Here is a 21,197-nt window from a genome sequence, read left to right on the forward strand (position 1 = left end):
CCGTGCCTGCCTTCCCCGGCTGGCCCCTCGTTAATAAAGAGGTGTAATTGGGAGCCCTCCCTCCGTCCCGTCTGGTGTGAGGCCATTTGTGCGCCGGAGGAGGAGGGGCAGGCCCCGCGCTGAGGGGGGAGCTGGCAGCGGGCGAGAGACAGACGCAGGGAAATCTCCTTTGTTTGTTCAAGTAATTTAGGCCTCAGATGTTTTGCTTTTTTTTTTTTTTTTTTTTTTTTTTTTTTTTTTTTTTTTTTCTTTGAGAGCGAAGCAAAGGAGAGGTTTGGTCGGCGCTGGCAAAGGTGCGCTCCCGGTGCGTAAAAAAATACCCCGAGAGCAGAGGGAGCAAAGTGCACCAAAGGAGTGTGGATTTAAGCGTTTGCTCCTTGAGTTTGCCAGGAGAGATGCGAATCTTGGAAGAAGCCCAACAAATAACAAATAAAACCAAACAAACAAAAAACTAACCGAGGGGAAAAAAAAAAAAAAAAAAAAAAAAGAAAAAGCAGGAAAGAAGTTTAGTCTGCTTAGCTGGGCTGAGAGCAAGCATAGCAGAGTTGCTGGGTTTTGCAGCCAATGAATTTTGTTTTATATGTGCTAGTACATTTCTTTTGGAGTCAAGATTTTCTACTTCATGTGTGCTAACATACTGCCTTTGGTGTTAACATTGCAGCTCTCCTATGCCTTCCCATTCCCCATCAACCCCATTAGACAACTTTTTTTTTTTTTAAATGAGAATAGAAAATCAAGCAAAACAAATGACAAACATTCTTCTGTTCATTTTAGGTTGAAGTAAAACTCACATTTAAGCCTCATTGAAAGGCCTAAACTAAGTTGAAAATGTCTGTGCTGTGAAGGGTGGGCTTTACTATTCAAACCCTTGTGTTTCAACTGTGTGAAAGTTGCAGAAAAATGCACGTGGGATATGCAGAATTTTTTTATTTTTTTTTTTAAGTAAGAGAATAGAGTAGTGGTGTGAAAGAAAGAATTAGTTATGGCAAATCTTATTAGTGTCCATTGTAAGCAGAGAAGCGGAGACATATGGGACCACTTGCAAAATTATTTCTTGTTTATTCAGCTTCGTAACCGAAGCAAATTTTTTTGCATAGTGTCATTTATTTGGCAGCTGGAGGGGTGTGGAAGGTGTGTTTCTATGAAGCAAAAAGGGGGAAAAAGAGAACACAGTGTTGGTATTCCATTAAAACTGATGCTCAGTGCTTTGTTTGTCAGGTTTTGGCAAGGCTTTTTGCTTTGAAAGCCATTCAGAAAGGATCGAAGCAGATGGCAGGGAGATCCTGTTTGTGTTATTTTTGGACATTCCCATTGAAAGTCTCAGATTGTTGTCCTTTTTCCCCCTTCCCCCACTCGTGCATGTTTTTCTTTCTTCCTTCCTTTCCCCTTTCCTTCTTGAGAACATTTTTATTTTTTTAAAGCATATATTATTAATCATACAACATCACCTAAAACCTGAGTGTGTTTCTGGTGAACCAAGCTGTGGCTAGTTTATATTTTTGTCTGTCTGGAAGCAGACAAAGCAGTGGGGGGACTGTCTCCTGAAGCAGTACAAGCAGAGTTAGGAGGGTGAGCTGTGAAGCCAGACTATCATTTTGTGGGGTTCAGCTCAACTGCAGCATATTTCCCTGACCAGCAGCTGTATTAAGCCAAGCCAGCAAGTTTAGATTGAAGGTCTTTGATAAAACAACTTCAGTGACCCCCATCCTTTCTAAGCCCTTCTGGAGGAAAGAGCCAGCTGTAGATAGACTGGAAAACTGAACTAGCCCCTGCCTCTTTGTGGTGGTCTTCCCATGTCACTGGTCAGATTCGTTGGTCACAGGCAGCCTGGAAAGCTTTTGTTCTGCCATCATCAGTGCCCAGATTGTGGTAGGAAGAGGTAACTTCATTGCCTCACACTGCTGGTATAAACAGCTTCCCTGAGCAGTAATTTAGTTTCGAATAACACCGCTGGAAATGTCTGCAGTGCTTTTCATGTGGAAGTCTTCACAGAAGCCCTTCACAACCTTTGTGCAGGCAATCCAGCAAAGCTGAGCCTGGTCCAATCAGTTAAAGCACTTGGCTAGCCCAGGTCTATCAGCGAGGATGTGCACACACAAGGAGGATGGGAGGTCTTGGCTGCAGCTGGTATCCAAAAGTTCAGGTGATTCACCCGAAGCTCCTCCAGATGATTAAATCTCTTAAGCTAAGCTGGAAATCTCTAGGAAACAAGCATTATCATGCTCGTTCTGTCAGTGATTATTCCCAGATAGAAGCAGATATTTAAATCCTCAAATCTTTGCATCAGGTGATATTAGCAGTACTTTGGCACAGGAAAAGGGTTTACAAGGACATAAAGCTTTGGCCCGGGAAGATAAGCAAATGAACTTTACAGGTTTCACTTTTACTACTGTAACACTAAAAGACAGTTCAGTGCAGGTTACGTTTAAGTTCAAGGTGATGATTCATCTTGGTTTTTAGATTGATTGAACCTGTATACCCACATCTTCAGTCTTTTTTTTTTTTTTTTCTTTTTTTTGTAACTAGTGCACTGAGGGAACCCACTTCAGAAACTCTCATTTTGTTCTTAATTGAATGAATGCTCAGAAGTCTTTCATGTGCATTGCAGCACCTGAGTTTCAGTGCTGTAGTTGTAAGGTAGTAGTGGGTGACCCATTGTGTGTGATGTCTCTTCAGGTGCATTTTGCTGGCTGCCGTAAGCTCTGGAGAGTAAAAAATAAAACAGACCAAACCAATCTTCACCTTCCTCTCACTGTTATCTCTTGCTAGACAATGAACATCCCCTTTGGCAAGATTTTTCCTCTACAGTGCTGACTTTTATGCCTGACTTACTAAAGTTTGGCAACTCCTTCTTGTTACCTACTGGATGAGCCTTCTGCTCAGAGGACCTTCCTCTGCTCCTGGGGTGGCACGGCTGCTCTGCCCAGTGAGGATTTCCCTTCAGGAGCTTCCAGGGATAAGGGCTTTCCTGGCACGTTGAGAAAGGAGCCAAGCAACAGTCTCAGCCTAGACAAAAGGCAAACTCGACCTACTATTTATGTAGTTACTTAAACATGATTTAACCTAAATAATGCACACTGTGACTTGGCCGGGGGAGAGGGGGAAGGGGAGGAGAGGAGCTTGTTTCTAATGAGCCGGGAGACAGCACAATTAATTACATATGAAGGACAGATAACTGACAGCAAACTGTCTACAGTAGAGAGAAACAAAGTACTGATGTGAACAATTAAAGGATCCATGTGATGGAAGGGTCAGCGATTTCTCATAGAGCAGGCGGCTGGGCATGGCCCCTGGAGAGCCACAGTGGATGCTCAGCTGAGCGGGAGGCCAGGTGGGCAGTGATTTTGGGGTCCTCCACCATCAAAGCTGAGCAGGCATTTCTGAGGCTGACAGGCAGCGCTCTGGGCATTATTTCCATCACATGCGCTTTTGACAGCGGAACTGTTAGCTACTAATCTCAGCAACACGTGAGGCGGGGAGGAGAGCGGGTGAGGCAGCAGAGCAAAGGCTCCACGGGCAATTAGGTACCTGCTTCAGGATGCTGCCAGACATATGAAGGAGAGAGATGAGATGACAGAGGTTTTTCTTCTTTTTTTTTTCCTTAAAAATTTTTAATTTTCCTCATCATCACCCAGATGTGGAAGTGCAAATCTCAGTAGGTGGCAGCTGAATTCTTTGAGGAGTATGGTCAGAAATTTCTATCCTCTCTGCTCACCCTCCCTAAACTGCAATGAAGTCTGGCATAACTTATCACTCACAACACCCCTTTCATCCTCCCCTCTCTGCCGGCCCATCCTGCGGTCAGCCCCTGGCTGTAAAGGTTTGAAGGTAAAGGCCGATGGATTAGCCTAGGGAAGGGCCAAAGGTTAAATGAGCAGGGCTAGCAGCATGCAAAGGGCTACGATTGAAATATTTGCTGAATGCTGACAGGCAGCAGAATAGAGGCAGACAAGTGGCAAATTCCTGTTTTCTCCTCTAATTGAGAAAATATTTTGGGTGGTATTCAGGCAGGCTGCAGATCGAGACAGGGAAAGTCAGCCAGCCAGGGAGGGAAGGATGGGAGGACTTTAATAAAAACACTTCCCACCAAACCTTTTCCCAGAAGCTTTGCCTTTATTATTGCGGAAATCCCTGAAGCCTGAGGCTTACCTTTTGCTTTTTCCCATGCAACTGCAGAGCCAAAATGCTGCCCCTCTGAACTTGACATGTCTCACAAGCAGAATCTGACCAATTCTTGATGTTTTTGCAGTTACAGAAGTCTTTCTTTCATTGAACTGTAGAAAGGCTTGGGTTGGAGGGAACCTTCAAAATCATCTTGTTCCAAACCCCTACCATGGTCAAGGACATCTTCCACCTGACCAGGTTGCTCCAAGTCCTGTCAAACTTTTATTTGCAAGTCTAGCTTGTAGCATGGAGGTGCTACCGTGAAAAATCCAGATGTTGTGAGAATCCATCTCTCGTCTGCTGGACAGGAGATTTATGAGATTTGATAGTGTATTGATAAAACATGACAAGTACTCAACCCTTGATTTTATTTGCTTGTAACATGGATAATACTCAGCTGTGTTTCAAGCCTGTGTAATGCATGGTGCCCTTGTGCCTGGACAGGGCTATTACAGTCGTTGTGGAAGTGAAGAGAGAGAAGTTGTGTTTGTGTGGGCATCACAGGTTGGCTGCACTGATTTCTGCCTTGGGCCAGCCCTCTGGCATTCCTTGCTTGCTCTTGGATGTGGGTGGGAAGCTCTGGTGTCACTTGTGAGGAGGAAATTCCAGGCTGATGTGACCAAAAGCAGTTCGCTGGCCTTTCACACCCTGGTATCTTCCTTCAAGGGATCATTTAATTCTGCAGATACCCTCTGCCTTAAGCCTTCTGCTTTCCCCCTCCCCAAATGCTCCTTCGAAAGCTGATAATGTACTGAGAAGGTTTCAATTAACGCAATTTCCTTCTTTCTAAGAAATATGGTCTTAGTTAAGAAGTCAGGGAGTAGGGGAAGAAAGATGTAAAAAGAAACAGCTCCTCAAGCCAAAAAGCAGCATGAGGGTCAGCAAAGTTTACGTTCCCTTCTAAATGCTCTTGTCATAAAGCTGGGAGGCTGACTTATAAAATGTTTTCTGGAGCATGCCATAACTGCAGCAGAGGAGGGTTTTGGCAGGAGTGTACCCAGTTTGTGGCCAGCAAATTGTGTTGCATTTGGGCTCTTAGAATCTCATGTGCTCCTTAAAGATGCCCAAGAGGCAGTCAAGAGATTCCTAATAGTCAATATGATCTTGGTTAAAGCTTCAGCATTTATCAACAGCTCCAAAACTTTGTTGTTGAGCAAAAGCAAGGAAAGCTTGCCTAGCTTTGTGGATCAGCTTCCAGTGAAGCATGCTGAGGGCTGCCAGGGTTCCATTCTGCTGGCCTTGCACCACAGCTGCTCCTGGAAAGCAGTTGACAGAGTTGGGGCAATATTCCTGCTGCTGGAGCAAGGCAAGGGATGATTCTTTTCCTGCCTGTGGCTGTGAAGCAGCTGGTGTGCTGGTTGCTCAGCACTGCAGATTTCTGCCTTGATTCAAGAGGCCTGTGGTGGGAATAAAGCAGCACAGTCAACACCTTACAGTGTTGACTGTTGATAGGGAAACTGAGGCACTAACAGAGAGTGTGTCCAAGCAAGAGAATGGAACTTGAGAAGGGGCTGGAGCCCCAGGAGAGGCTGAGGGAGCTGGAAAGGGGCTCAGCCTGGAGAAAAGGAGGCTCAGGGGGGACCCTGTGGCTCTGCACAACTCCCTGACAGGAGGGGACAGCCGGGGGCGTCTGGCTCTGCTCCCAGGGAACAGGGACAGGAGGAGAGGGAACGGTCTCAGGCTGGGCCAGAGGACGTTTAGATTGAATATTAAATTTTTTCTTCACCAAAGGGCTCTATTACCACCCCAAGAGGGATTTAAAAGCCATGTGGACGTGGCACTCGAGGACATGGGTAAGAGGTGGCCTTGGCAGTGCTGGGGGAATGGTTGGATTCGATAATCTTGGAGGTATTTTCCAACCTAAAAGACTCCATGACTCTGCGTGTCCCTCTGCATAATGCTCTGTGTCAGCATGAGCTGAAAGTGAAGCCCCTGACTCATTCAGTCATCAAACCATCCTCCTGCCTTTAAATCACGGTTCTGTCTTGACCTTCCCTTACCCCCTCAGTCTGCGCCTGGGTTGCACAAGGGAGAACAAAGTGACACTTGTTTGCCTCATCCAAAGAGCTCACTCAAGCAGGTGATTGTCTTGCCTCCTTTTGCAGTCCCAAAACAAAGTGTTGAAGTGTTGTTCTGGGATGTAAAACATCACATATATTCCCCTGGGACTGGATTTTTGCTTTCTGACTGCAAGTGGCACTGAAAGGAAAAGAGGTCAAAATTGCAGGATAAGGGAAATAATTCCCAGGTGCTGAAATTAGGAGAAAGATGTGAGCACTCATCCTCTGCACTCTTCACAGTGCAGAGAGCAAGGGAGCTTTAACAGCTTTAGCTGCAGTCTCTAAAGATCTGATCCTTCCTTTGTTACCCTGCCAGGAAAAAAAAAAAAAAAACAACAAGCAAGAGGATGAGAAGTCAATCAAATTAAGTTAAAAACTTGTCATTGTTTATTTGTTTTGAGGATGTTAAGAGGCCAGTGCATCTGAAACCAACACAAAACCATATCTAGCAACAAAACAATCTCTTGCAGCAAGGGCCATGGTTCTCAGCCACGAGCCCCTGTTCACCTCCAAAAAGGATGTTTATCCCTTCCGTGTAGAGCAAGGGATATTTGGTTTTATTTAAATCATTAATATTTTCAGCACATGTGCTGCTTCATGCTCACGTGACAGTTTAGGGTTCAGATTCCAAAGGGTTTTGAACCTCAAAACCCAGGTGTATCCAGCATGCAAGCCAAGGAATTGGAAACTTGGGTTTTGTGCTTAAAATGAAAGTTAAACTTCCTCTGTTTTGATCTCCCTCCCTTCAAATAAAGGATATGACAGCACACACCATCCTCTGTGAGAAAAGAGTTAGATCTACAAAGCACTTTGAACCCCAGAGTGATATCATTCATTTTATTTGGTCTGTTCTGGTTTCTAGTCAAAATGAGAGAAACACAAAAAGATCTTGAGTCAGCGCTGCTTTTGGTTTTTTTGTTTAAATCTGAAACCCTAAAAATGAAAGGGCAGCAAGACAGGAAACATTAACTGAAACTGAAAATGAGACTTGAAGAAGCCCAAGAGAAATGGAAAATCTACACTATACTGGGGTGTCTTCAACTGTAACAATCTGAAGGCTAAGTTCACCCCAGAGTGGAAAATTGTACTTTTTCATGCAACAAAAAGGGAAGAGCTTCTCTCAGAGGACTGATGAGTCTGGTCATTTCAGAAGTTCTAATTTCTAAAATAATTCCCATAATAGCAACCTCTTACTACAGAGGGGTATTTTGTTGTTGTTGTTGGTTTGGTTTTTTGTTGATTTGTTTTGTTTTGTTGGTTTGGTTTGGTTTGGTTTGGTTTGGCTTGGCTTGTTTTCTTTTTCTTTTTGTTGTTATTGTTGTTTTGTTTAGTTTTATTTTTTTGTAGGGAGAGCCAGACCACTTTGGATATCAGTTTTCAGGGGAAACTGAGGCTCACAGCTGTAACTCGAGTTACCACAGGATATTCATATATGGCATTGCTGTTCCAAAAGCTTCTATTTCACAATTTCCTGGCTAGTGCTTTATCTTCTAGGCCATAATATTTCTACAAGGTTGCCTACTCAGTTGTTTAGGATTTTATATCAAGAAGAGCCAGTTTCTGACCAGAAGCTTAGATATTTTCCTTCTTCATAAAATAAATGAAGAATAAAATAAATTGTTTTGTTTTTATTTTTTTTTTCCTCACTGTGTGTGGCTTCTAGTTCTCAGCAACTCATTTCTCTGAAAGAAGTTGAAGGAGCCTTCTACAAGCCCCATGACACAGAGTTTCAGTGAAGCAGGGACCAAAAACAACTGTGTCTGAGTAAATGTCTTGTTTGGGTGTTTGTAATCTGACTCAGCAGCCCAGACCTTGATTTTTATCTTCTCAGAGGATTGGGTGGGAGGAATGGGTAATAACAGTTCAAAGCAATGCAGTTCCTAACATCTGGGGCTAAAGGGAGGGATGGTATTTTGCAGTAAGGGCTATCAATATCTTGATGTCATTGTTCAGTTGTTTGCTCTGTTGTAACATTTTACAACCAGAAAAAAAGCTCAGATCATCCATGCCTCCTACAAGACACTTTGCTTGTTTGGAATATTTTAGGAATTGCAAATATACTTCATCCTTCCCCCACTGATTTTGCTTGTAACACCTCAAGAAAATACAACAACCAAGTTTGGGTGAAAATGAACATCAGATGTTAGAAAGATGGTGAAGTAACATGGGTGGGAGCTGATAAACTTGAGAAGTTTGGTTGGAAAGATCTCCCTCAGACTCTGAATGAAAACAAAGCAGTCTTTGCCCTCCCCAAAAATATGATTTTTCTGTCAAAGAATGAAAACACACAGAAATCGGAGTGCTTTTTGGACTTCAGGCATATCTCAGAAAATCCTACATTGCCCTTAGGGAATTTAAATTAAAATAAACATGTTTCTCTGCCATATTTGGCTAGATAAGAGAGGCCATTGAGCATTTATTTATTTATTTGTTTATTTGTTTATTTATTTATTTACCGACACCATTGTTAAAGCAAGTCCAAACTGAAGATTTCTAAGCATCCGAGTTCCTCCTGCTGCTTTGATTCAGGCCTTTGAAGCTCCAAGCAGGCCAGGGAGGAGGCTGGAGCCCTATCTGCCAGCACTCTGCTGCTCTGCATGGGCTGTCCCCAGCCTCTGCTGGGAATTAAGGAGGTTTTGGTCGTGTTTTGTCTCTTTTGAGGCAGAGTAGGCTGCCTGGCCAGCAGCTGGCTATCTCCCCGTGCTTGCCACTGATTTGCATGTGACCATTCTGTTTCCTGTAGTTTTAGATCCAGTTCTAGCAGCAGCAGGAAGGCGTAGGTTTAGGTCCAGTCTTACCCAGTGGGTTTTTGGCCCACTGTGACTCAGAGCCTTGGGTTACTTTTTTTTTGAACTTCCAACACAGATGCTGAGACAGTTGATACGGGAAGCTGGGGATGGCAGATGGCCTTAAATCACCCCTAAAGGTGAGAATCTGATAAGACCCACTCGTTAAGACAAGCCTGGCAGGCTTGCACTAACACCCATATGCTTCATGGCAGGGAGATGTGGGGAACTCAGGTCTTCATAGAATCACGGAATACCCTGGAATGGAAGGGATCCACAAAGATTGTTGAATCCAGCTCCTAGCCCTGCATAGGGCATTCCCAAAAATCACAACATGTGCCTGAGAGCATTGCCTAAATACTTCTTGAACTCCACCAGGCTGGTGCTGTGACCACTGCCCTGGGGAGCCTGTTCCAGTGCCCAAACACCCTCTGGGGGAAGAACATTTACCTAATATCCAGCCTAAACCTTCCAGACACAGCTTTATTTGATTCTCTTGAGTCCTGTCACGGGTCAGCAGAGAGGCTTCAGATTCCTCTGATATCTTTGACCCTTCATACTGATGATGTGGTTAGGCTCCCTTGGCCAGTGAATGGCAGCTAGTCACAGAAATAGTCCTTGAGTGTGTTGTCCCTTTTCCCCTCATGTTTAGGCATGATATGGCACTGAGGGAGCTCCTCGATAAAGGTGACCATTGTCCTTTGGTCCTTGTGAGGCCAAGATCAGCAAACACGGTCCCTTAAATTTCACCACTAGTGGTCTTGCAGCTGCTGGAGGTGAATGATTCAGGTCTAGAAGGATTCCATATGGCTATATTAATATTTGGATGGGAGAGCTTTGAAGGCGTTCAGTTCTGTTGTATAAATCAAGGAGTTGCACCTGAACACCTCAGGTATGGTAGATTAGAGATGATCTGACTATTGGTTTGAAAAAATACTCCCTGGTCCTTCTATAGTGAAAAGATTTATTGTTATTAAACATGGGGAAAAGGAAGGAATCAGAGACAGTGAAAATGATTTTTAAAATACAAAACCTCTCAGAGGTAAGATGAGTCAAGGACCCCAAAATTTCTCAGTGTCACACCAATAGCATAGTCATGAGAGGACAACGTCTTCCCTTATCACAAACACAGATGCAGAGTATTTTGAAACCTTGCTACAGAGTGTAAATGTGAAATTATGTGTTTCTGGGATGGGTTCATGCTCGGAAGCTCCAGTTAGAAAGGTGAAAGTTGGTACTTGCTGCTCCTTGACCTGCCACAAGTGGCATCCTGTGAGTGGACACTTTAGAGGATTTTCTGGAGCTTTCCCTGTGGGCCCATTCAAAAATGCCCAGGGTCCTCATTCCCTTCACAGGATGAATTGGTTTGTTTTGTGGAAAACTGTGACCTCAAAGGGGATGCAGTGTTCAGGAGTCAGCTTGGATGCCATTAGCTCAGTGTTGATTGCTCCCAGCTCCCACATCTCAAAATGAAAGTACAAGAAAAAATAACCTTCCCCTTCCCAGTTTTCCATGCTGCACCGCCTTCCCATTGATTTTATTGCAGTTCATTGTTATCCCTAATGAGAGAATTCTGATTTAATGGAGTGTTGGACAGATTGTAGTCAGCGCAATTCCTCTTTCCTTCTGCCCTATTCCTGTAGAATAATGTAATATGATCTTTAGCAAGCCCCTTTTTGTTTAAAGAAATATCCAGATTGAGGAATCAGATTGATTGCTGTATTCTTGTGCTTTTCTGTTCTCTGGAACACCTTCCTGCAGTAGTAACATCAAATGTAAAAACTGAGAAACTTGACCTGGCAGGTGCCAGCTCTTGGGAATACAAATGTTCAGCTGTAGGAAATATCTCTGTTGCAGCAGTGCTGTGGAAGTAATTAGGCAGAGGATAATGGATGGGCTGCAGTGAGATAGGAGGGAATGACTACAGAGGTGCTTCGTGGTGAGATCATAAACTACAATACTGGAGCAAGGATGGGCTGGTGATGTCAGCCAAAACCCGTGGTGAAATTTGTCTCCTCACAGAGGACTTCTCCCTGCTTTTATTGGTTCCCAAATCTGGGGGCCCCTCTGCAGCAGTGCAGGTGACTGCAGCAGTGTTAAAGATGGAAATGCTGCCACGTTTTGATCTTAGTGAACTTCTGGTTTCTGTTTCCACTCTTACAAAGTATTTTGAAATCATGAAGCACTTCCTCCTTTCTGAAGACTGCAAGTGGGGTGTTTGGCTGAGGAAAAGGTTGTTCTCTAGTAGTAGACACATGATGTGAATCTTGGGGCAAATCTTGTGGTTGTTCTGTGAAGGGCCAGGAGTTGGACTTGATGATCCTTGTAGTTGGTCCCTTCCAGTTCAGAACATTCTATGTTGTTCTGACTCTGCATTAGAGACCACAATACCAACAGCTGGAAAACTCAGTGCAACCTTTCCTTTGGAACAACCCTTTCCATAGTCTTCATCTTGCTTCCCTACACGTACAGATGCAGGTGTAGATAAATAGGGATCCTAAGACAGACAATGCTCATGTAGATCAGTGCTTGCAAGCAGAGGAATGATAATGAGTGAAAACATTCAATTTCTTCAGTTTTGTTCTGTGTTTGAGTCAAGCTGCAATGGAAAAACACGACCTTGAATCAGAAAGTACTGCCTTCAGGGGGACTATCTTCTCTGCTCTGTGCTTGGGAAGGACTCAGATGTAGGGACGTGGTTAATGGAAGTCTCCTTCCCTGGCAGTCTGTGCAACACCTTTCCTTCTGGGCAGCATCTGTGCCCAAACACAACCCCAGCAAAGAGGAGGTCTGCTCTTCCTCCCCAGCTGCCTCTCCCTGCAGGGGATTCCCCTGCATGATCTCATGCAGCTCTAGTGGTAATTATCATCTTCTCGTGGCTCAGTGGGGTTTGCCTCCAGAGGAACCAACTGCATGACTTTTGACACCCTTCTGCACAGGTATGCAATAGCTCATTGCAAGTTAAAAAAAAAAAAAAAAAAACCAGTAAAAAGTGTTGAAAAGCTGGTTTTCTTACTCCCATTTTCACTCTGCTATTTAAACAGCTTTGTAGTTGGCTGGTTTGGAAAACTATTTTTCGGGTTAATCTATTTTTTTTAACCTTGAAGTTTTCATTTCAGCTTGAAAAACAAACATAACTTCTCTTATACCCACAGATTTGCTGCCATGCTGCCACAAATGTTTAGTGATGGCTAGCCATGCAGTTCCTTGAGCCAGCCTCTTTTCTTTTTCCCTTTTCAAAAAGAAAACAATAAAAATCTCTGCTGTCTGCGCTTTCCAGGGATGATTTTTTTTTTTTAAGGATGCAGTGTGGAAATAATGGTGTATTTTAGGAAAACTTTATTTTTTTTTTCTCTTCTGATGTCTTTATTGCCATTTCTTTCTCTTTTTTTCACCTCTGGTTTTGCAGGGTCAGGAGCTAGGGAAATTAGGGTGCATCAAAATCCACTGCAACTTCCCCCTACTCACAGTCACATCTCTCTCTAGCCTGGGCTACTATAGGGAAAAATAAAGTGACTTGGAGAGTTAAAGAAAATCTAAGCCCAGCATCATGTCCTGAAGAGTCTGCCAGCCCAGTTCAGGAGATGAGGATCTCCTTTTTCTTCCTCTGGCTGGAAGTCTCTCAGTGGGAATCTCCTTGCTGGAGTGTGGTGCCTCCTTGCCAGGGGAGCAGCACATGGATTGATCTCTGTGAACAGGTTAAATAAACAGGACTATGTTTGGGTTAATTGTCACTGGTTCTACTGCTCTCCATTACTGATCTATCTGGGAGCCTGGCCAAGGAGCAGATGCGAGAGACAGCATCATCACCTCCCTCATCGTCTTCATTGTGTCTGGATTTATCCTTTTTCTTCTCCTTATCCCCCTCATCCCCCTTTTTTTTTTTTTTTTCTTTTCTTTTTTCTTTTTTTTTTTCTTTTTTTTTTTTCTTTTTTTTTTTTTTCACTATTTTTGTTTTTCTCTTTGGCTGAGCAATTAGGCCAGATGGCAGTGAGGGGAACAGACAACAAGTGAGCCATGGCATATGGGCAGCCTGTTTAATTTCAACTCCTGTTGGGAAGTGGTTTGCAGGGAGATAAGTTACAAAAGCAGAAGAGGAGGAGTAGTGTGTTTTGAAGGGGAGGGGCAGGAGGAAGGGAAGACCCTTTTTGAGATGAAGCAGCCCAGCTGAGAGGAGTCTGGGGCACAGGGGACTGAAACCTTGGCTACATTCCTGACACAAAGCAGTAAATTAGCTGTTTCCGTGTCAGTTGGTGCAGGAAGTCTTGTTGGCTGCACATGGGGAAGGAGAGATGGGGATGTCTGCCTTGAACAAGGAGGAGGAGGAGGACATGTCTCTGATTTCCATTTCACTCCCCTTTTCCCAGGCAAGATCCAGCCAGGTTTAGGACCTGGGGTGTGTAGGTTTTTGCCCAGCTGCAGAAGAGGAGTCATGCTGGCTTAGATGATTTTTTTTCTTTGCAAATAGGATTGTGTATGTTTTGCTCCTATGGTCATCAAAGTGAGATCACCCAATAAACAGTCCTTTGAAGCAAAAGCCATGACTTCTTAAGTTTTGAAACAAAACAAAGTAAAAAGTTGACACAAAACAAAATTAAAGGCAGCTTAATAACAATGTAGTTGACAGTGATTCCCCTTTCCCCTTCCTTTCTGTTTTGGCCTTCATTTTTCTCTGTCTCAATTTGCTTTTTGGATTCAATATGTGAGCTATCAGGTTCTGGCTATCTATTCACATCGTTCATGTATTTTGGATTTTGCAGACTTGAGACCAAAGGGAGTCTTGCCTTAAATGCGTCTCAATGTTTTAGGAAGAAAATTAGAGTGAATTGCAGTAAATTATAGATATGTGAGGCTTCCTGGCTTTGTTTTGATGTACTCAGACTCTGGGAGACAGTGAGGAGAGGTAGGAGTGCTTTCTTACTTTTTGTGAATGTGCTGCTTTTAAATCTCAGGTTGATTAAAATGTAATTTAAAATGGATATACAATTTAGCAATTTGAAAAGTCATTCCTGCTGACGCTCAGTGGGTTTGGTGTTCCTTGATACAGACTCTCAACACCTTCATCCTAGGGGCTTTCTTAAAAATCACCCATTTTGGCCAACAACATCATAATTTTGGTTTTTTTGCCCCTCTTTGATGAGAACAAGCAGCTAATCCCCATACAGTCATCACACACAGGAACCATTTGGAGCTCTGTACATGTTATCAGCATCCTGACTGGTGAATGAGACTCCATTTGGATGCACCCATGTCTGAGATTCAGCTGTGAGCTCCATGCTTGTGCTTGCCAGGGTGGGAAAACACGACACACCAATTAGCTCTGGAAATCCTGATCCTGTTGGCAGGATGCAGATGATCCTGTGGTCTAAGTTGTGCCCTTGCAGTTGTGCTCTAAGCCTGTACAAAGAACTTTTTAGATGGCATTAATTCTTCAGAAGTTTTTATTCACTAGAGATTCTGCAGAGAAATGATTATGCATCACTGGCTTGGTGGAGCAGAATTTTAACTTGCATCTCAGGCACTCCTCCACTGATTAGTTTTAACATGAAATAGAAACACAACCCTGTGATTTATTGGTGAAATATTTAAGATAGATTGTTAAATTATTTAAATAGCAGAGTTTAAAGCAGGCAAGATAAAACAAAACAAAACAAAAAAGACAGTTCATCCAAATAAAAGCTCAGTTTTTCTGAATTTTAAAACTGTACATTTAGACTCGCTAATTATCTGAAAAAAAGTTTCCACTTTATTACCCTCACCAAAAAAAAAAAAAAAATCTTGAATCTTTTGCAGTTTGATCCCTGTCAACTCTGTTTCATCTGCAATGCTAGGAATTGTTGCAGCCTCCATCATTTCCTAACACTTATCTAGTACGTATTTGGGCACTCACCCCAACTGGGTGCAGTTTTCCTCTTTCTATGAATGCTAATGGAGAGGTTTTTTGACTTACTGTTGATAAACCCGGTGAGGACTGCTCCAGTCTTCTTGCCTGGGGCTTGGATATCACCTCATCTTGTCTTGCCCTTGGAGGAGATCTTCCATCCTGCCTTGAAAAAGCTTGTTTGCATCTGCTGCACTTGTCTTTGCCCAGTTGCCATCTGGCATCTGCATGACCTTACCACAAAGTAAAATTAGAGATGTCTTCTCAAAGGAGGACATAGAGATCCTGCTTGTGGTCTTTAAGGACTCCAGGGTGGAGGCGATAACAGTGTAGAATTATAACTGTGTGAATAAGGTGTGAATAAGCATAAAGACTTTTTTGTGGACCCTTAACATTAATTTCACAGAATCACAGAATCATTTAGGTTGGAAGGGACCTTAAAGATCATCTGTTTTCAACCTGCTGCCATGGGCAGGGACACCTTCCACTAGACCGAGTTGCTCAAAGTCCCATCCAGCCTGGCCTTTAACACTTCCACAGATGGAGCCTGCACATTTTTTTCTAATTTTTTTCCCCTAACTTTGCGATAAAATACATGGGACTTGCTGCATCCTAAGGAGCACATAATGTTTTCATTTTCTGTTTGTATAAGATTCTCCAAATTTGAGAGAGCTTGCTCAGCTGTGTCTGTTCTGAATATCAGATCAGTGTGACACATGAAAAGCAAAGGTGATTAAGCTTTGACACGTCTTCAGTAAAAACTCATGGTAAATGTGCATCAAGACCCATAGATAGCTTTGAAAATTTCAATCCTTTCTCTTCATCTACTAACATTTCAGCACAAAAAAAGAGAAATATTTTTCAAGTCTGACCTCCTCTAGAAAGCCCTTCTTCTTGGGCTGTGCATCCGAGAAGGAGAAAAACTTTCAAGGTCTGATTCTTTCAAATGTGGCAGCTGAAAAGAAGATAATTAGGACAGGCAAATCCAAACAGTACTTTTGCAAATGGTATTTATCTTTTTTTTTTTTTTTTCTCCTGTGTATGTCTATATTATACTTTTCCACCTGCCTTCAAAGGGAAGCTGATAAAAAGGATTTGCTTGGCCTTTTTGTTGCTGAAGGGGGAAGGGTGCCATTTTTGTGTAGTGCTGCAAGACAGATTCTGCAAGTGAAACTACCCCAGCAGGGGCAATCCTGCCCAGAGGGGACAACTCCAGGGACTGAAGCAGGTTTTCTTTTTTTTTTCCATTGCTTTCCTTTGTGGATTTGTTGTGCTGTGGTACCAGGTCCTTTATGGCATGTAGGAGTGGGGTTTATGGAGCAATCAACTCCATCAGCAGTTGTGGCAATCGCATAATGCTTTGGTCTTTTGTAATAGATTTTGTGTGTGTGAGCTGAAAGTATGGCCGGGAGGGGATGTGAAATGTTGTCTTTTTTTTTTTTTTTTTCTTTCTTTCTTTTTTTTTTTTTTTTTTAAAGTTGGAAAGAGTCTGTCTGAGTTCCTTTATGCTTTTCAGGCTCAGGGATGAGAGAGAGCGTGTGTACGTGTGCGCGTCTGTGCCCATACAGTGGCTCAAGTGGGAAAAAACCCCGTTTGCGGTTCACACAGGAGGAATTTCTGATGGAGACAACAGTGCTAAGCAGAAAGGCACATCCTGATCTCTAGCAAGTGAGGGGCACGCTGGCGGACACACGCACACAACACATACTCCCCGGGCACTCTGCATAATACGTGCAAAGCGCTGCCCTTTAATGAACGTAACCTATGGTGGCTGGGATGCAGCCGGCCAGACCTCACCATTAATAAACTGGGAACATTCTTCTCCTTTTTAGTCCCTTTCAATGCCAGCCCTGCGTTTTGATCTCCCTTGAATGCTGCTCCCCCTCATTTGGGGCTCCAATTCTGAGAAGATTTGGCGCATTGTTTGAGGTCGCAGGATGTCGGATTGATTTCGGAGCTTTTGTATTGACTCCGGGCTCCTGAATGAAGCTGTCATGTGTGTCTGTGGTTGGCTAGCAGGCTGTCCGGCTGCAAGCTGTGCCTTCCTTTGTTGTTTAGGCCTCATTGAGCTGAGGGAAGAGGCTCATTTCAGGGTGATTTACCACCACCCAAACACCAGCTGTCTGTTGTACTGCTGCTTGCCTCCACCTTGGATTCAGTTCTTGTTTCCCTTCCTTTCCCCCCTTCTCTCCCACTCTACCACTGTAGGCACTTGGGTACTGGTTCTTCAAAATGTGTGGATCACCCTGACAGAACAGCAAAAAAGCCACAACAAACACTGAATGTGCTGTTCTTCTTAATGGTGTTTGTACAGTCATGGCGATTTTTAGAGTTTGCTGTTACATAGACTCCAAGAATGATATCCCACGTTGGAAGAGAATCACAAGGATCATCGAGTCCAACTCCTGGCCCTGCACAGGACAGCCCCAAGGATCACACTGTGTGCATAAGAACCTTGTCCAAATGCTTTTTGGACTCTGGCAGACTTGAGGCTTTCCCTGGGGTGGTTCCAGTGCCTGACCACCCTCCGAGTGGTTGTGCCAGCTCCCTGGGGAAAAAGCTGCTTCCAATATTTTCAATTGCTGTCGCTCAAAAGAGAGAAAGGCTAGTGAAAACCAAGAAGGTTAGAGCCCAGCTGGGCCTGTCAGCTTCTGCAAGGTGCATGGCACAGTGCTAAGCCAAGCCCACCTCTGGAGCTGAGCTTTCCAGCCGCATACTTGGAAGACAGGATCCTACGGTTAATCCCAGCCAGCAACTCCAGAGCACAGAGCCTGGCAGCTCCCTGGAGGCCGGCTGGTGCCATGTGCCTCGTGTCTGACTCCTTTAAACGGGGCTGGCAGCTCCACACGGGATGGCTCTGGGCAATGCCGCAGTGATTTGTGTGTGCCCTGCGCCTCCCCTGGAGCTGCTGGCGTGAAGCGAGTTGTGACCGACCCTCATTTGACTTCTGGGTGATGCAGTTCAATCTTTCTCGACCACAGGCTGTTAAAACTGGCAGCTGCTCAGCTCCTGTCACCCGTGCAGCTGAGATAATTAAGCCTGTTACTATTATTACGGTTTTTCTTATTTTTCTGCAAACTTTGGCCAACTGCTGGAGCCCGTGGTGCAAAGAGGTGGGTGAGGCCAGCCAGATTCCCTGTAAGAGGTGGGATAATAGGACATATATCAAGGAGCCTTCTTGCTCTTTTGCCTTGGGAAGGCTGATGGGAGGTCTGGCAGTGGATGTGAGCCAGCAGAAGGCAAAACAATCTTCCCTGTTGGAAAACCTTGTGCCTACCTGCTTCTAAACAATAGCACCTCATGTTATTAAAAGGCCAGGAAACATAGATATTATTCTCCATGAGACCAAACATGTATACCGAGTCAGATGAGGCTTTTCTCTTTGTGATGTTCTCTCCTTCCCCTGTAAGCATCAAGCACTGCTGAAGGAAGAAAGATGGGAAATATTAGGAGGTAACAACCACAGCAGGATAGCCCCAGCGAGGTGTTTTAATTTCTTAACAAACTCCTTGGGCACTAGAAACTGTAAAATAACATACAGATAAACAAACAAAAACTCACTAACCCTTAGCACCCTGGAGGGCTCTGTTTCAGATCGCTGAATAAAAGCTGAAGTTGCACATGCATGTTTAATGTAACACAAGGCGTGTGCTGTGGAAAAGCATGCTTTCCTCTAATCTGGTTCCAGACAGAAGCATCCAAACAGAAGCCCCTTTCCCTATCCCCACTGAACTGTTTGGTGTATGTGAGGAAACCCCTGAATGACAAGGCCTCCATCTGCTCTGGAACAGAGTTGCGACTGGCTGCAAATGTTGTCCATATGCTTTTTTTTTTTTCCCTTTTGCCTTTCAACTTAGCTGCCTAATGTTAGACACCTATCTGCAAATTAAGCATCTGCTCATAAGGAGCTTTCCTAAAATAAGGTGGAGGTAGTAGCCCATTCATCCCATGCACATTAAGAGAGATGCATCAGCAGCTGGAAAAGGAGGTGGGATTATTTATCCGGTGAATTGCTTTCATTTGGGTTTTCTTAGGGAATTGAAGAGCCCCTTCATTCTTGTACTGTCAGAGAAAAAGAAAAAAACTCTCAAGTTTTGGGTTCATATTTCCCTTATACTCTTGATTTTCCAGGTGTTTATGGGCAACATCTTGTGGTTTCTCTTGCTTAAATAAAACTGATGATACTTCTGTTTGGACAGGAGAACATGGACGTGGTTTGCCATGAGCTCAGGTGGCATTAGAGCCATAGAAGGGTCTAAAAATTGGAGGTTTTTTTCCTTGGCTTTTGGCTAGAAAAGAGCTGGATTATCTTCTTTGACATAACAGCTTTGCAGCAGACAGTGAGACAAGCTGAACATCAGCGAGACATATGTGGATGTAATTTCCTAACCATAACTGTATGCTAATGCTATAGCCACCCCAAGGTATCCAGTGGCCTTTTGGGAAATGTGTGAGTGTCTCCTAGGTCTTTTTATAGCTCTAACTTGTCTCACATGCTGTAGGGTAGAAGGTACTCCGTGGTTAGACAAAGTGTTCTCTCTCTATGCCTCAGTTTCCTGTCTCTAACACAGTATTTTAATACACTTGCTTTAACTTATAGTTTAATCACTTCATTCTGAGGAAAAAAAAAATTACCTCAGTAGATTACAGACCAGTTGTTGAAGGATTGTAGTAATGGGGCAGAAGTGAAACACCTTTGACAGATGGGGTAGAGAAGGCCAGCTGGAAGTAGTCTCCTGAAAACCTCAGAGTGTGACAGTTTGTAATCAGTAGCCCAAACATGAGGCGTTTTGAGTAGTTATCAGATTCGGTATCAGTACAACCTTTTCAGTGTCTTAGTTTTTTCCCAGCTTCTGTTTTGGAAGGAAAGAAAGAGATAATTTCTGCACATTATCTGACCTTGCTGGGATTTGTGAGATGCTGAGCTCGCCAAGTAAGAAATATCCCCACATCTGGCAGGTTACAAGCTCTCCCAAGGTGACCAAAAGTTTATCTGCCTTTTTTCAACTCCTGCCACCAAGGGTCATCACTCTGCTGTGCCCTGACATTGAGCAATGGATGCAATTCCTTTCAATCCTGCCCTTTCCCTTCCTCATCATTTAGGGCAGAGCACTTCCACTTGGCTAAACTCACTAAGTGTGTTGAGATCTCCTTTTCTGTATAAATTAATCCAGCTGAAATCTCATGACTGCTCATGACTGCACATGAGCAGGTTCTCCCTCTGTTCCCCAGCAGATGCCAAGAGTTTATTTTTCAACTGTGGATAGCAAAATTCTGAAAGTAGGCAATGTCTTTGTGTGCATGCCTATGGGAAAACAAATGATTGTGATACATTTGTGGAGGCTCCACTGGCTCTTTTTGACTCCATGCAGTTTAAATTCAAGCAGCATTTTGACCAAGTCTGGAATCCCAACTCCTTCCTGCTGTGGTGATTTATCAAGATGTCCAGGTTTCATAAGCAACTAAAATATTTTGGTGAAGAGCTAAAGTGACTCAAATAACCCCCAGAAAAGAGCCCTGTTAACATGAGGAACCTTGCTGCTTGGATCACACTCAGTCAGTTTGATGGGTTTTCAACAAAAATAAAGGTGTCCGAGATCAGCTTCTCTCTCGACTGTTGGTTACAGATGAAAGGAAAGTAAGTAGACTCTATTTCTTTGCAAATCTGTTGGTTTGAGCATCAATCCCTGGAAGTATCCCAGGTCAGGTTAGACAGGGCTTGGAGCAACCTGGTCTAGGGGAATATGTCCCTGCTCATGGCATGGGGTAGAACTGGGAGATCTCTAAGGTCCCTTCCAACCCAAACGTTCTATGATTCTATGTCACAGTCATTGCAGAGTCTGTACCAGCAGTGTTAGGTGAGAGTGTTCCCTTGGATTCCTGGCATGGGTTTACCAGACATGATGTGGACTCATTGTTCTACTGAGAGCAAGTCTCTCCTGAAGACTTTATTTCAGCAAATCTGGGCACATTAAAAGCAAGTAGGCGTTACCTTGGTAAAGGTGAAGAGAAAATTAGTGTATGAGCTTTTCCTCAAGTCACTGCAGTTTTGTATTTGTACTGTCTGAACATGGTAGACATGGTCCTGTTCATGCAAGTGTATGAAAGCCATAGGTTAAAATAACATGTTTATTTTCAGCTTTGCTTTCCTACTGTCCTTTTCTACACACCTTGCTTTCCTTCTGCCCCTGTGTGACTTCTCTAATGTGATGTTATCCTTTGGGGAAGTCTTCTAGGCAATTTGGGAGCTCCCCCTCTGTGAAAGTGAACCTCCCAGCAACACAGGAAGAGTCCTGATCACAAGTA

At 43.7% G+C, this 21,197-nt stretch overlaps 1 protein-coding gene across 2 annotated transcripts in view; it reads left to right on the forward strand.

Moving 5' to 3' along the window:
• The window catches only part of SETBP1 (SET binding protein 1), a 268,017-nt gene that overhangs the window by 30,337 nt on the left and 216,483 nt on the right, over positions 1–21,197 (forward strand). The window lies entirely within an intron of this gene.

This window comes from Sturnus vulgaris, chromosome Z, assembly GCF_052056855.1.
Source record: "Sturnus vulgaris isolate bStuVul1 chromosome Z, bStuVul1.hap1, whole genome shotgun sequence".
Taxonomy (NCBI): Eukaryota; Metazoa; Chordata; class Aves; order Passeriformes; family Sturnidae; genus Sturnus; species Sturnus vulgaris.